This window comes from Rhipicephalus sanguineus, chromosome 9, assembly GCF_013339695.2.
Source record: "Rhipicephalus sanguineus isolate Rsan-2018 chromosome 9, BIME_Rsan_1.4, whole genome shotgun sequence".
Taxonomy (NCBI): domain Eukaryota; kingdom Metazoa; phylum Arthropoda; class Arachnida; order Ixodida; family Ixodidae; genus Rhipicephalus; species Rhipicephalus sanguineus.
In genome coordinates, this window is record NC_051184.2 from 34,366,922 (window position 1) to 34,381,506 (window position 14,585).

Sequence of the window (14,585 nt, forward strand, 5' to 3'; positions counted from 1 at the left end):
CTGTCTGGCCACATTTTCATTTTCTGTCTATACATTTGTTAATGGTGCATATTGTCCAGCCTACACGTCTCCACTCCTGCTTCATGTACGAAACCTCCTCATGTACGATGAAACTAACAAACCAGAGCATGCAATGATCCACTGAGTATCTATTAAAGGTGTACTAACACGAAAATTTTCAAATGCCTTTTTTTTTTTTTTCGCCAAACGAAAGGCCAAGCCCTCAAGAGCCTAGAAGATGTACTGTTAAGCAGGAACGCGCCCTGAAAAACTAATTACAACATGTTTTTTTTTTAAGCTAGCTTCGGTTCCTACGGTACCCTGACGTCACGGCACGGTATGAGCTTCTCGTCACTCGCTCGCACAAGATATCGTGAAGTTTCCACGGCCGCTCCGCTGCGCGGCTCCGTTAGTGGCGCACAAGCGGCCGTATTGTATGTTTTGGTATCTGATATCATCACAACTAGCCATACTGGTGCATGAAGTCACCAGGATTGACACTGCAGCCTGACGTCACGCTATTGTCGATGTCAGTGGGTGCTCCGTTCGAAAACTGACCTTAATGGCAAGATAAAATACTTATGATCATTTACTGAGCTTCACACTTGCTCGGAGCGGTATCCGTATACGGGAGAAACTCAGCTTTGAAAATTGGTGTCAGTAACTCTTCAAGTGACATGTTCGGAAACGTAGGCCCGACTTACGAAATGACTCGTGCAGGCACTCGAACAACACATTCATTCATTCATTCATTCATTCATTCATTCATTCATTAAAGGCCCCATAACAGGGGTATTACATAAGGGGTGGGATTACAAAAAATAGACAATTTTATGGCGAGAGAAATGCAGACACTTCTTCCGTGAACGCAGATGAGTAGGTGATAGCAGCAACGGTCTCGACATATAAGTTGAAGGAGGAAAAGACGAACACGTTGACAACGGTGGGACGAGAGGCGTTCCCCAAAAGGTGACTGAGGGCGGCGACAACAGCTGACCGCCAGAAGGTGCGTGCGTGCCCTCGGTGCGCACAAGCATGGCATATACGTGCAACCTGGGACTCCCGCCAACTGCGAACGAGTCGTTGGCAAACAGAGGCGCACGGCCAGAATGAAATGTGGCGCGGTTCTCCTTCTCGAAAGCGAAGAAAAGGTGCCCGCCGGGGCCACGGCCACGCGCGGTAGCGCCGTTTTCTATTTTTTGTTTTGTTTGAATTCCACGGGGTGCGCGAGTTCGTCTTCGCGGGTTCATCTGGTCCGAGACGTCAACAAGAACGCCGCGTACCGCGTTTGCGCGAACATAACCCAACCCCCAAACAGGCCGCCCTCCACCGTGCCGCATAGAGAGGCGCGTATTTGTAAACAAAGGATAGATGGCGGCACATACTGTATAGGGGCGCGGACATGTAAAAGCTAGTGTATAGTACGTAAGGAACAAAGATGATCGCATAGTCTACGCTTCAAAGCCATGGGCGCCTTCTGAATGATGTATCAGAAAGAATTAAGCTGCTGAATTCTTGTCGTGAAGGGTGTAATTCAGAGTGTTCATTTATACGAAGCTCAAAGCCAGTATGAATTTTGTCGCGATTGCGTCCAAATGCGTCAGCAATCCTAGCAAGTCATTCTACGAATTGAACGCTGGCGGTTTCGCATTACTGAGATTGTGATTTCGCGCGCCGAGTTAATTGAGCTTCCCTAGGTGGCGCCACCAGCGCTGTTGTTGACATGTACGTCACAACCTTCGATAAGGGGACACGAGCGAGTTCCGCTACGCACGTACGCAAACTGTCGTTTATCACACGACAATCCGGGCGCTTGACCACGTCTCTTCCTATCCCGAAACTACGTCAGCATACAGATGACATCACGTTACGCGGTTTCTCTGTAATGTCGACCAAAACAATGTGTCGATATAGAAAAAAAAAACAAAGGAAGAAGAAAGCTTGGTCCATGAGAGCAAAGAGGACCGCCGGCGACCGGAGACCGCGACGCGGCCTGCGCATCGTCAAGTAAGCAGTATACCGCTGACGACGCGGCTGCAAAGAGTTGCCAAGTCAAGACCAGCCGAGTCGGGGTCAACATCTTCCTAATATAAACACTGCCGGGCGCCTTCCGACCTCGCCTGTTCTGAATCAGCGTTCGCGCGATAAGCAAGAAGAGAGGGAGTGTCTAATCGAGGGAATACAGTAGGCGCCAGCTTGTTTTGACGGCTTCCACCAAGCGCCCAGACAAGGACGATGGGGCCACGAAGACGGCTACGAAATGCGCGCCGTGTAGAAGTTTATATCGAGTATTTGACCTCTGGTGGGCCCGCATTACCGTCTTTGTGCACTGCTTCATTGTTGTTCAGACTAACCTTGACGATGAGGACCGCCCTTTGCATCATCAAGTCTCGTCTACCGGGTGGCGCTGAAGGCGCTGAGACGACTGCATCACGGATTCTGCAAAAGAAAAACAATATATCGTTATTTGCATATATAGATTCGATCCACTGAAACAGAAAAATGAAACGATTCACTATTTACAGCCAGTAACTATAGAGTAAAACTTGTTTCCGTTATGTGGCCTCCGTTATAAGGCAAACATATATGTCCCAAAATAACTTGTTTCATGTTTGTGTGTGTTTTCTGTGATACTAAACAACAAAAAAAGAAAGAGTGGGAAGTAAGTCATGGTTAGTTCAGAATGTTGAAAACCGGAGGTCCGTCGCGGTAAATAATACCTGATCACTTGAATATGTATATCAAGTACTACTTGCACTGCGAAATTCATTGTTTTTTTTATTTTTTTATTTTTGTAACTGATGCAACAGCTCTGGTTTCCATTCAACTTCTTTTTCACATTCTTCGCCAAAAAGAAAAAAAAAAGAAAAGAAACAGCCCTGACCTACATTGTTTCCCCGAACCACGCAGGCGTACGCTGACACAACATAATATAATCAACAACAGCATCAAGACAACGTGCAGACTCTGCCAAGAGTACGGGGAGTTCCTGATAACATCAACGGCGCGATTCCCCCAGTGCCAGAGCATACCGCTCATGTTATATCAGCAAGTATACATCAATCAAGAAGGCAATCAACTTGAACGTTGCGCACTTGCGTTGCTTTCAAAACTGAATCAACTACACGTTCGGAACGTAGAAACGCTTTGTCAATATAGAGCGCACAAATTACGTTCACTCGCGGCTATCAAATCATGTGATGCAAGTGGTGACCGAGTGCTTACGCAACACCGGACTCGCGCCATTGAAAATGGCGTTTCTCAGACGATGTTTCGTCATAGTCTTCGCGTTTAACATGCTCTACAAGCACAGGCCGGCTAGACAAAGCCCAACCTCTACATGAAAATTTCTCGACCTTCAAGAACAGGTCCAGTCTCTTTGATATGTAATGCTCTGTTCGGATATATTTTTCGCGGCTTACGCCTCTTTTATGAATGTGTAGTATTTCAACAGTGAAAGGTTATCAGTTCTCGCTCTGCAGCTTCCCTCGAGTACGTACGTAAACCCTCAACGCAAATTGTTACAGGGACCCAATGTATTCGCAGTAGGAAATAGTGCGACATCTGCTAGCGCACGTGTATTTACCCACCGCACACCTCTGTGAAGGGGTGCGCGCATTCTTTCTCCATTCCGAACCGCCCGCTCAGTCAAGAGGCGTCTCTCGAAGAACGGAGAGGCAAGCCGCGCACGCATCTAGATCGCGCAGGCCCTGAAGCTCGGCATGCCCCGCCAAAGGGGTCGTCGTGCCGCGGAGGCCGCGAAGAGTTCGCGTGCTAGCTGTCTCCGAACGCCCCGCCGTTTACACAAGAATGCCGCTCCCGACGGGAGATTCGAAACACGCGCTTCGAGAGCGTCAAGACGAGAAGTCGAGTCGTCGCGGAGAAGACGTATACGGCATTCCGACAGTGCGCGCGCCCATCGCTAGTCGGCAAGGCGGCGCTGCGTCTGCTACTGCAGTTGCTGCTACTGCCATGTTTAACCTCGTTATAACGAACACTTATGTAGCGAATTATCGGTTACAGCGAAGACGAGAGGTCGAGTCGTCGCGGAAGACGTATACGGCATTCCGACAGTGCGCGCGCCCGTCTCTAGTCGGCAAGGCGGCAATGCGTCTGCTACTGCAGTTGCTGCTACTGCCACGTTTAACCTCGTTATAATGAACACTTAAATAGGGAATTGTCTGTTACAGCGAAGACGAGAGGTCGAGTCGTCGCGGAAGACGTATACGGCATTCCGACAGTGCGCGCGCCCGTCGCTAGTCGGCAAGGCGGCGCTGCGTCTAATACTGCCACGTTTAACCTCGTTATAACGAACGCTTAACTAGCGAATTATCGGTTACAGCGAACTAAATACGAACTTTGGTTGGCCACGCTTCGTTTCAGCGACATTTATTCTTTTGATGGCGAAACCGAAAGCGCAAAAGCAGCCGCGACATCTACTGTAACGAAGAAATGCTTGGCTCGCGCGGGCCTCGAAACTTAGAAAGTAGCAAAAAAAAAAAAGCGCAATAAATATTGAAAGACAATTCGCAACCACACTCCTTTTCAAATGTGTTTGTGACACTAAATACTTGGTTAAAAATGTGGTTAGAATGTCGGGGAAATTCTAGTCATTTAGCGCAAGAAAAACAGCGCATTTGGCTGGTTACGCCCCCTAAAACGCATGCTACAAGGAGACAGATAAAAATTACCTCATTCTAAAAAGACAGGGCGTGCAAACAAGGACACAAGAAAGAAGTCAGGACACCACAAACGCCGGCGTTCGGCGTTTGTGGTGTCCTGACTTCTTTCTGGTGCCCTTGTTTGCACGCCCTGTCTTTTTAGAATGAATACTTGCCAACTAGCTCAGCTCTCTGTTATTCTAAAAATTACCTCGTTTTTTAGTGGGTTTGAAGCATATAGACTGATGCGTTTCTCTATCTAGGATATTTGCCCGAGCCAGACTGCCGATTTGTTAGAGTCCATTTCTATCTGATGTTACAACGAATATGGATATAACGAACTATTTGATGCTGTCGATGTTACTTCGTTATAACGAGGTTCAACTGTATTACTACTACTACTATATGCTGGGTGTAGCGAATATAGCCTTTCGTGAGCTCTGCACGACATCTAAAGCCTCACAAGGCCCCTCGTTATCAAAACCCTTGCTTTTATTATCAGGAAATCGTCCAGGAGCACGCGCATTTCTTAAGGCAAAAGCCTTAGATGCCACATCAAGCACGAAATTGACTGGCGTCCCCCGTCGGCGGGGACAACACGAGTGATGCACAATATCATCACGTGATGACGTCACCACATGACGGTACAGATCGCCAAAATTAGTGACGTCATCGTGACACCACGTGACGTAACGTCACATGATGCCGTCATCACGTGACATCGTAGCTTGGTCAAAGGCGGGCCGATCACGGAGGCAGTGCAAAACCAGGTGAGTTGCCTCCGATCCTGGAGGCAGTGGAAAACCACGATAGGTGCAGAAAGCTTTCTGTGGTTGGCGGGTCAGGATCAATACATCGACTGAGAAGGGAAAAAAAGGCGGATATCGCTTTCCGGTCGTCTTATGTTGAATGCGTAATTAAGGACCCTGTGAGTTTTTACAGTTTTCTTAACACATTCGCGTTTATCACGTTTTAAAATGTGGGTTAAAGAGACAAGCCGTTTCCTAGGTTAGTAAAGAACCCATGCACTTAAGTTTTTTAGATGCGAAGCATCTTATGGCGGAGTTCAAACCGGTGGTGGTGGTGGTGGTGTGCGGCGTGACCACCCTTACTGCGCATGCGCGGACTCTCTCCACACACCTCCTCTCCCACTTTCCCCTCTCCCCTCCCCTCCCCCTCTGAAACGCGGGCTCGACATGCCGAAATGCTGCTTCGCATCGCTTCATGGTCCCCTTTAGCTGAGATGGAGTGATTTTTAGATGCGAAGTATCTTAAGGCCGAGCTCAATCAGGTAGTGGTGGTGTGCAGCGTGACCACCCTTACTGCGCATGCGCATACCCTCTCCACACACCTCCACACACAGATAACTAAACGCCGTGTACGCTTAATAACCGTATAGTGTACGAGCTCTTCCTGGTCTTTTCCTTAAGCTTGACTAATCTTAGCCACAACACTCCGAATAGTCCGGTAGCATCCAGCTGCGAAACGCAAGATACGCCCTAAGTGGCCCTAACTACATTAGAACCACTGTAAGCTTGTTTCTTATAGCGACTAAAGATGAGTGAAGAAAACAAGAGATCGTATACAGGGTTCACGCTAAATCTTGCACAAATTCTGCAGTACTTATGGCATGAAAGGAGGTGCATGGCAGCCATGGCCGTCACACGACTACAGCTATACACTTACAAATGGGAGCGCCTTTCTTTAGCATTTCCATCCATCCATCCATCCATCCATCCATCCATCCATCCATCCATCCATCCATCCATCCATCCATCCATCCATCCATCCATCCGTCCGTCCATCCGTCCGTCCATCCATCCGTCCATCCATCCGTCCGTCCGTCCTTTCATCCATCCAATCCAATCCAATCCATCCAATCTAATCCATCCATCTAATCCATCCAACCCTGGGCAATCGTGAGTGCATTGACACTGCGTGCTTCAGTCGTAAGCACACCGAGGTATCTCATCCGATTCGTTTAACGGCGGACGCCAATGAAACACGCACGCACGCACGCACGCACGCACGCACGCAAACGCAACAACAAGGCGAATACATCAGACGCAAAGCGCCACAATCAGTTTCCCGCCATTCCCCGACACGTACAAGCAGCGCCTGTACAAGAGACAGCGGGTGGCGCCACGCGGCGCCGGCTTTGTCCGGGCGCAGTTTATCTCGTGCAAGGGGCGCAAATCTTCGTGCGCGCACGCTAATAACCTCGCCCTATAGAGGAACACGGCGAGGGCGCGTGTGTATTTGCGTGTGTGTCTAGACTACAACAGAGGCATGGCGATGGAAGCCGAAGGCTGGGCACGTCTCGCGGTCCGGGAGGAACTGCGGGCCCAGTCTTCTTCGGCGAAAGCAGAGCTTGCGAGGTGCACGAACACACATACAGGCACGTGTATGTGTTCCAAGCGCACGCGATTGCTGTGCGCGCCTTTTCGCCTGCAGGCGTTTGTCCTCCCGCCTCACCTCCTTCGGCGATCTGACATCCTAATGACCACCGGGCAATCTGGGGCCAAATGCGCGCGCGGAAGACCGGGCGCTCGCTGCCGCGCTCTTATCGTCCCGTGTCCTTTTGTGTTTTGTTGGCATCTACGCCTCGCCGCGGCGCTGTCGCGTTGCAAACCGTGCAAGGCTAAGTCGGCTGTACCGACCACTCTAGCACAGAAGGCGCCGCCGCCGCCGCCGGTCGGTCTGCCGGCAAACCGGCAGCGTCGTCCAAGTAGCGAAGTGGGCAATCAGCGACCCCGTTCTCTCCAACCCCACACACCTTCACCACCCCTCGCCCCACTCCTGTTTCTCACACCCACAGCAACACCCTACACACTCTTTCCCTCCGCAAACTTTCACCTCCTCCGTTCTTTGTTCTTTCTTTTTTGTTCTCGATCTTCATCACGTTCGAGAAGCGACGTCATTTTTCATACCGCGCATCCTGTGATTATCCAACATTCGTACGAAGCGACACGGGGCGGGCAATTCCCGGTACGGCACGCACCGTCTATGCGGCGGGTTGTGGAACGCGTTTAGAGAGGCGAACGCGATCGGAGGTACTCCAGCGTGCGTGCCGGTCCTGCATTCACACGCAACCGTATAAGCATCGCCGGAACACAGTGTGCGCTTACACGAAGTATTAACAGGAGGGAAAACACTCATGACGACGACTATCGCGGAAGCCCCGAAGATATCGAGACAACGGAGACGTATTATTTTTTTTATTTGAGGTGCTCCTGAACCACTTTTGCATGCAATCACCGAATGACCTCAGTAACGTAATTTGTTGTCTCGCGAATCGACTGCCGCCAAAATTTCTCGAATCAGTCAAGAACGAGCGGAGTTTAGTCCCGACAAGCGCGCTGGAAGATACTCTGGGAGGGAGGGGGAAAGAAGTTACCTCAGCGAGGCATTATGACCTTGAGCGCGCGCGATGAAACGCTATCCCTCTCCCCCGTTGCGATTCCTCTGCGCTCAAGTGCGACTACTGTGTAATGTTAGAGCATAGAGCGCAGCGCTGATACCCTGAGGCAAGAGGTGCATCTCACCCAAACGCCGCTCTCGGTTTACGTCACGTATCGAACAATAGCAGCAATCTGTTGCATGGCATACGAGGAACCGGACCGGGCAAGGCTCCCAAAGAAAAAAAAAATTCTGCGCTAATGTCCTTCTCGTGTATAGGTGTGGGTGTAGTTCTAAGCCCTGCACTTAATGCAGCTCCACTACCTTAAAACCTAAGGAAGTGCGGAGCAGCGGCAGCCCAGCATTCATGCAATCGCACGCTTGGCGAGGCGGTGGCGCCCTCTCTCGCGCGGCGCTAGTATCAACCGGATCCTTCAGAAACGTTTTACAGCGAAAGCTGTTATGAGATCATTTCACCGGCCGTTTTTGGCGCCGTAGTTGTCCGCCGCCGCCACCGCCGCCGGTGTCCGTAACCACTATCGCTCGAAATAAGAAAAAAAAAACGAAATAAGAAAAAAATCCCAGGATGGAACGAGGTTCGAACCTGGGCCCTCTGCGTGGGAGCCCAGTATTCAACCTCTGAGCCATCCCGGTGCTTGAAACTGCTCTGCAAAAAGGTCCTATACAGGCTTCATGTCGGGAAGGAACCACATTAACATGTGCAATAGCGTGGTAGAAGAGTAAAATAAGCGCCAAGCGTCGCACAACGCAAATTCTGTAACCAGGCGTCACACAATGCGAATTGCGCAACGAGAAGGTTGTTGGATGCTTCCAACCCATTACAAAGGGCTCCGCTATAATTCTTCATCGTCATCAGGCACAGCATCAACAAAGTGCGCATTATGCCTTACATGCGTTTATCAGGTACCACGGCTCTCCGTAGTATGACGAAAAATGGCATCATACCTGCTTTCCTACTTCTCAAAAATTACAATGATTTATAGCATAGTGGGTTCCTCGCAAATGCACTTGCATTGGTTGCCAAGGAAGCACATAAGCGCATGATCCATTTCCTCGTGGTCTCAGTAAAGTTCTGTGCCGCCCCCTCTCTCCCACGTCAACGTACGTTATACAGCATGGCGAGAGAGGGACATAGCGACCGGGCGTCACCTAATGCAAATTACATACCTGGTGGGCCGTTTAAAGCTTCCAACCCATTACAAAGGGTTGAGGCATAATTCTTTATCGTCATCAGCAGTCGCGTCAAGAAAGTGCACATAATGCTTACAGACGTGTAACTGGTGCCTCGCTTCTCCGCAGAATGACAGATACTGGCTTATTAGGTGCTTCCCAACTTCACAAAAATTGTGATTTATGGCGTAGTGGGTACCTTGCTAGTGTACTTGTATTAGTAGCCCCAAGAGAGCTTACAACGGGCTCTAGAAACGCCGCTCTTCCAGCTTTCGCTGTGACTGTGCTGCGGTTTCAGCGCAGGCCTGGCGTTTTTTTCGCTATTCTAGGTAAATTATTGCGATTAATGCTGGTTATTTCTGCAGTTTATAGTATCTTAAACCTCGTTAGTTTATTTTGCACTGGTTTTGAGCATTGTAAGCCTTGTTATGTGCCTGTATTGACCACTTCATGACCATGAGACATGAGACGGTGGACAGACGACAAGCCGGGCTCCTAAAGTGCTATGCGCTTAAAACGCAAACGTGGTGCATGCCATGTTTGCCAGCAAGTCTTTCCAGGAAGTGCACGACCGCCAGTTGCTGCATCCAAAGTGCAGTTCCAGCAACAGCGTTAAATACACGCGCCTTCAGTGAAGACGCGATGCAGCGTTCATCGAACTTGACTTCGGGACGTCGTCACGAGCCGTCTACCCGCGGCGGTCAAGCAAGGACAGCGTACTCGCTGAGCTATTAGGGGTGGGGCCCCGCGGCACGCCTTCGCGTCACGTTGCTCCCTCGCCCACGACACCAAAGCTATCGAGATGCAGGCCTCAAGGTCTGCTGCTGATATTTAGAAAATGCGCCGCATAGGTGAGCTGCCCTCGCGAAACTACCGCACGAAAGTGACCGACGCCTGCAGGTAACATAGCGTACCCACCTTTCCGAGCCCGTTAACGTGCACGACTGCAGAAAAACGAGCGTCGGTGACTTTGCGAATGGTTAAGCTCGTAATAGCGTAGCTAATGTAGTATACGGATCACGCCTTATAACCATACCAGAACTATTACTAACCGTGATGTCAAAGCCCGCCTCGAAGGCATTCTTGCCGGTGGGAAACTCGCATAAGTACAGTATGTCAGTACAGACCCTAAGTGTAGGATGAACATCTTAATCTTGTTTCACACATGTTCGGCAAACTTAGCAAAACATTTTTGGCCAATATGTTCGGCTCAATTGGGGAAACTTGAATGGAATGAAACTGAAAGAGCGCAACGGTCGCAACTGTTCACATGTTCGCGAATAGTCGAAAAGCGACTACCCCGAGTATGAGTCGTTCGCTGCTGAAATTCTCCGTTCAGCGACAGGTGAACCAATCAATGACGCGCGTGAGCTTACACACTGGCGCTTATTCTGCGTGATGATGAGATCGATGACAGTGCGAGCATGACGTGGCATTTCGGTGCAGCCACGTACAGGAGAGTCGCACATGATGTGTCTCTGAAGAGGAAAACCGTTCCCTCTGTATTAGTGAATTATGCAACACCACAAAGGCTGTAATAATAGACCTCGTATAGACCTTTTAACAGACGGCTCGCCGGGCGCCGCCATAATCCTCTCTAGGCTGCGCTAAATAGGCGTGAAAATGTCTATAAGGCAGGAACAAAAAAAAAACGAAAAACAAGAACCTGAGAAACGTACGGCAGACTAGTGGCGACACCATCTTGAATTTGATGCACGAGGTAACCGCGACGTCACGGATTTAAAGGCTACTTGCTCCCGTCTAGCTCACCTGTTACACATCAACATGAACTTTATAACAAACCGTTTTCTAATAAATGCAAAACGCCTAGAAACAGCACGCAGTTAAAGTAATACTTCGAAATTTGTGACGTCACGCTGACGTAAACCGCCTTTTATGAATTGGAGTAAAATTCAAACTGCAGAAATGTGGCCTTCATTTCATCTTCTCATAATCAACCTTCTATTAGCAGTAAAACTACACAAATATGTGTTATAATAATAATTGTTGGGGTTTAACGTCCCAAAACCATATGATTATGACAGACGCCGTAGTTGAGGGCTCCGGAAATTTCGGCCACCTGGGGTTCGTCAACGTGCACCTAAATCTAAGTACACGAGTCTCAAACATTTTCGCCTCCATCGAAAATGCAGCCGCCGCGGCCGGGATTTGATCCCGCGGCCTTCGGGTCAGCAGCCGAGCGCCATAACCACTAGACCACCGCACAAAGATGTGTTAGAAACAACGACTCAACAATATATAAGCTGGTTTACTGTCTGTATATTTAGCATCCCTGACTATGCTGGCACCCTCACACACAAAAAAAAGGGGGAAAAGAAAAGAAGAAAGAAAGAAAGAGAAAGGCTTACTTCTTTATAAACCGCGAGACACTACCGTGGTTTGTACGCGAACAGCTGGCTGTGACAAAGCGGCACGGTGCAGAGATACGACGAGTGCGGCACACGCAAGCAGTATATGCAATACAGCCGCGTAAACACCAGTGCAATAATCATGGAAACGCAGCAGCGGATGCATCTTCGAAACAGGTGCTCGAAACTGAAGGTACGACAAATCTCCCTCTCCCTCGTGATAAAATCATCGTGTTCCCGAGACAGATATCCTGTAAACTCAGCACACAAACTGCTGTGAACAGAAACTAAGGTCCTCAGTGCCGTTCTTTAGGCGCATATTTCTTGAACACACAGTTACCCCTTTATAGACAATGCGTGAAAGTTGAGCTACAGCAGATATCTAGTAATCGCACTGCAGCGTCTGCGGCTTGGCCATAACACACTGGTAACCTTTCGCGCCGCCTTAGAAACGTTCTACTAGTCCGGCACGTAGTTGGGGCAGCAAGACGATTAGAAGTATCCGAGCGCATCCGATGGCGAACTCATCTACAACGAATGCCTGCGCAAGAAAATGTCCTTTATAACGAACCATTGCCTACCTTCCGGATATAGTGCCAGCGTCGCGGCGAACGACCTTCACAGCCGAGTGACCCGCATGAAGAGTTGTGAAGGTTACAAGCACTTCCTTACAAGCACTTGACTCTATATATTAGTTTTGTTACAGAAGTTCAGTGAAAATGAATTCGTGTTGCTGTCGGCCCTTAAGGGGACACTAAGGTGAAACAATAAATTAGTTTGGACTGAGAGTATAATCAACGTCAAAAGTATCACTTACAAATTTCCCGCCGAATTCCCCTATAGTTACATCATGGATACAGGGGACCGCGACCTGTCGATACCTCTTTCTAGGACAGACGCTGCTCGGAAGCTCGGCATGCTCGCTCGCCAATGCACCATGTCAAATTGGAATGAGCCACATTTCATGCATGCACGACTACACTCCTTTGATCCCACGTTAAGCCTTCGACTGCCATCAAGACTTCGTCTAGATGACGCTACCGTTCTCTGTAGATTATGGCTGGGCGTCGCGTTTACCCATGCGTATGCATTTCGCATAGGGATGGCCGACACCACCGCCTGTGAACACTGCGGCGACGAAGAAACAATTCGCCATGTTCTGTGTGACTGTCCGAAGTATAGCACACAGAGACAATCTCTTTGTCATGCTCTCAACAAGTTAGACGACCAGCCTCTATCAGAAGAAAGACTTTTACGCCATCGTCCGGATATAACGTTGCAGGAGGCTTTACAAGCACTACTAGCCTTGCTGCGATCCATTGGCCTGTCAGAGCGCCTCTGAGCGGAACGCTCTTGTGTGCGCGTGGTTGTGATTGTTTTTTTTTTTTCTTATTATTTATTTTCTCTCTCTCTCTTTCAACCCCCTATTCCCCAAACCCAGTGCAGGGTAGCATACCAGATACAAACTTCTGGTTAACCTCCCTGCCTTCCTCTCCTCTTTCTCTCTCTCTCAAAGTTTTTTCGTATTGTGGCCACATTGGCTCAACGAAATTTCCTGAAACTTGGTATGTTAACTCTCTGGCTCCCTCAGAAGACAATGTACTTCATTTTTACCGATAAGAAGCTACGTGGGCCCTAGCAGACGCCGTCAAAAGCATTGACGTCACGACGACTGGTGCGAGAACTTCAAAGTGGCGTCGCCACCCGCATTTTCTTTTTGCACGTTTTCTCGCTTACCAAGCGTCTTCTCGCAGCAAGCCTGACGTTTTTGGTATCGTTTATGGTTACTAATACGAGTTACTAATACTAATACGAGAAGAATCGTTTTTCTCTTTAGTGTGTCCCTTTAAACCAATACTTTCAAAAATCAAGCAGCTACGTTGAGCATTACGAAAGGTTACGCCTAAAGCGATCTACCTTCGCGCAGCGCTGCCCACACCAGAACACGTTGGGTATACGTGGCACAGGTCACGCGTCGAAGACCGGTTAAGATGGCGTTTGCACGACCAAGTCTTGCGTTTCTGCCCACTGTCTACTTGCACACTCTTTCTTCTTCGGCGGCGTAGCCACATAGAACGCACGGCGTCTATAGAACAGAGCGTGAAAGAGAGGAGGGACGCAAATATACGAACCGGCTGCTGCGGCGGACAATCTCCCGAGTCGTGGGGCGCCAGAGGCAAGGGCGAGTCCCCCTGTTTAAACTTCCGAATGAAATATACGCTCCGCGCAGTTGATTCCAGGAATCCGATCGGACGACTCGAGCATTTCGGTGGTTTTGTTTTCCGCGGTGATTTTGTTTATTGTTTTAGCTTTTTTTTTTCTCCTTCCTACCTTGTTCCGAGTCGCCGCGCCGTCGCAACGGTGTTAAATCTAATGCTGCGCCCGAAGAAGTCAACAATCTCGCTGCCGTCCATTCGCCTCGGTACGGGAACCACGCACTCTCTCCCGTGTCCTTCTCTCCCAAAGTCACAAAGAAACGAATCTCTGCGTGACAAAGTTTGTTTGCGTTCCCTCTTGCTCTTCCGTTCCTCAGGATGTTTATAAGATAACGCAAAGATAATTTAATCGCCGTTCTAACAGCGGATATTCAAAAGAGAGCCAACAGTAAGCCAGCTGTTGGCTCATAACTATTAGCCTACAGTTACCCGTTAGTCAGTCAACAGTTAGACACCTGTTGGCTCAGTCAACAGTTGGCCAACAGTAAGCCAACAGTCACTCTACAGTCACGCGACAGTCAGCCAACAGTTTTGACAAATGTTGCCTCAGCCAACGGTTAGCCTACAGTGAACCAACTGTTGGCTTAGCCAACAGTCGGCCTACAGTCAGTCCACAAATAGCCAAAGTTATCCTGCGCTGGTAGATGCGAATAAATACCCTGGCTAGCAGTAGTGGACGCGCCTACTCGATGCAAAATTGAATACGGTCAGAAATTATCGTCAGTACGATCATCGCGAACAACATACGT

At 49.2% G+C, this 14,585-nt stretch overlaps 1 protein-coding gene across 2 annotated transcripts in view; it reads right to left on the reverse strand.

The window, feature by feature from the left end:
* Positions 1-14,585, reverse strand: part of LOC119404946 (uncharacterized) — a 244,579-nt gene that overhangs the window by 89,303 nt on the left and 140,691 nt on the right. For both annotated transcript variants that reach the window (XM_037671671.2, XM_049419131.1), the window contains one exon: positions 2,355-2,439. The gene's annotated coding sequence lies outside the window, so the exon portion shown is untranslated. The remainder of the gene's footprint in view (positions 1-2,354; positions 2,440-14,585) is intronic.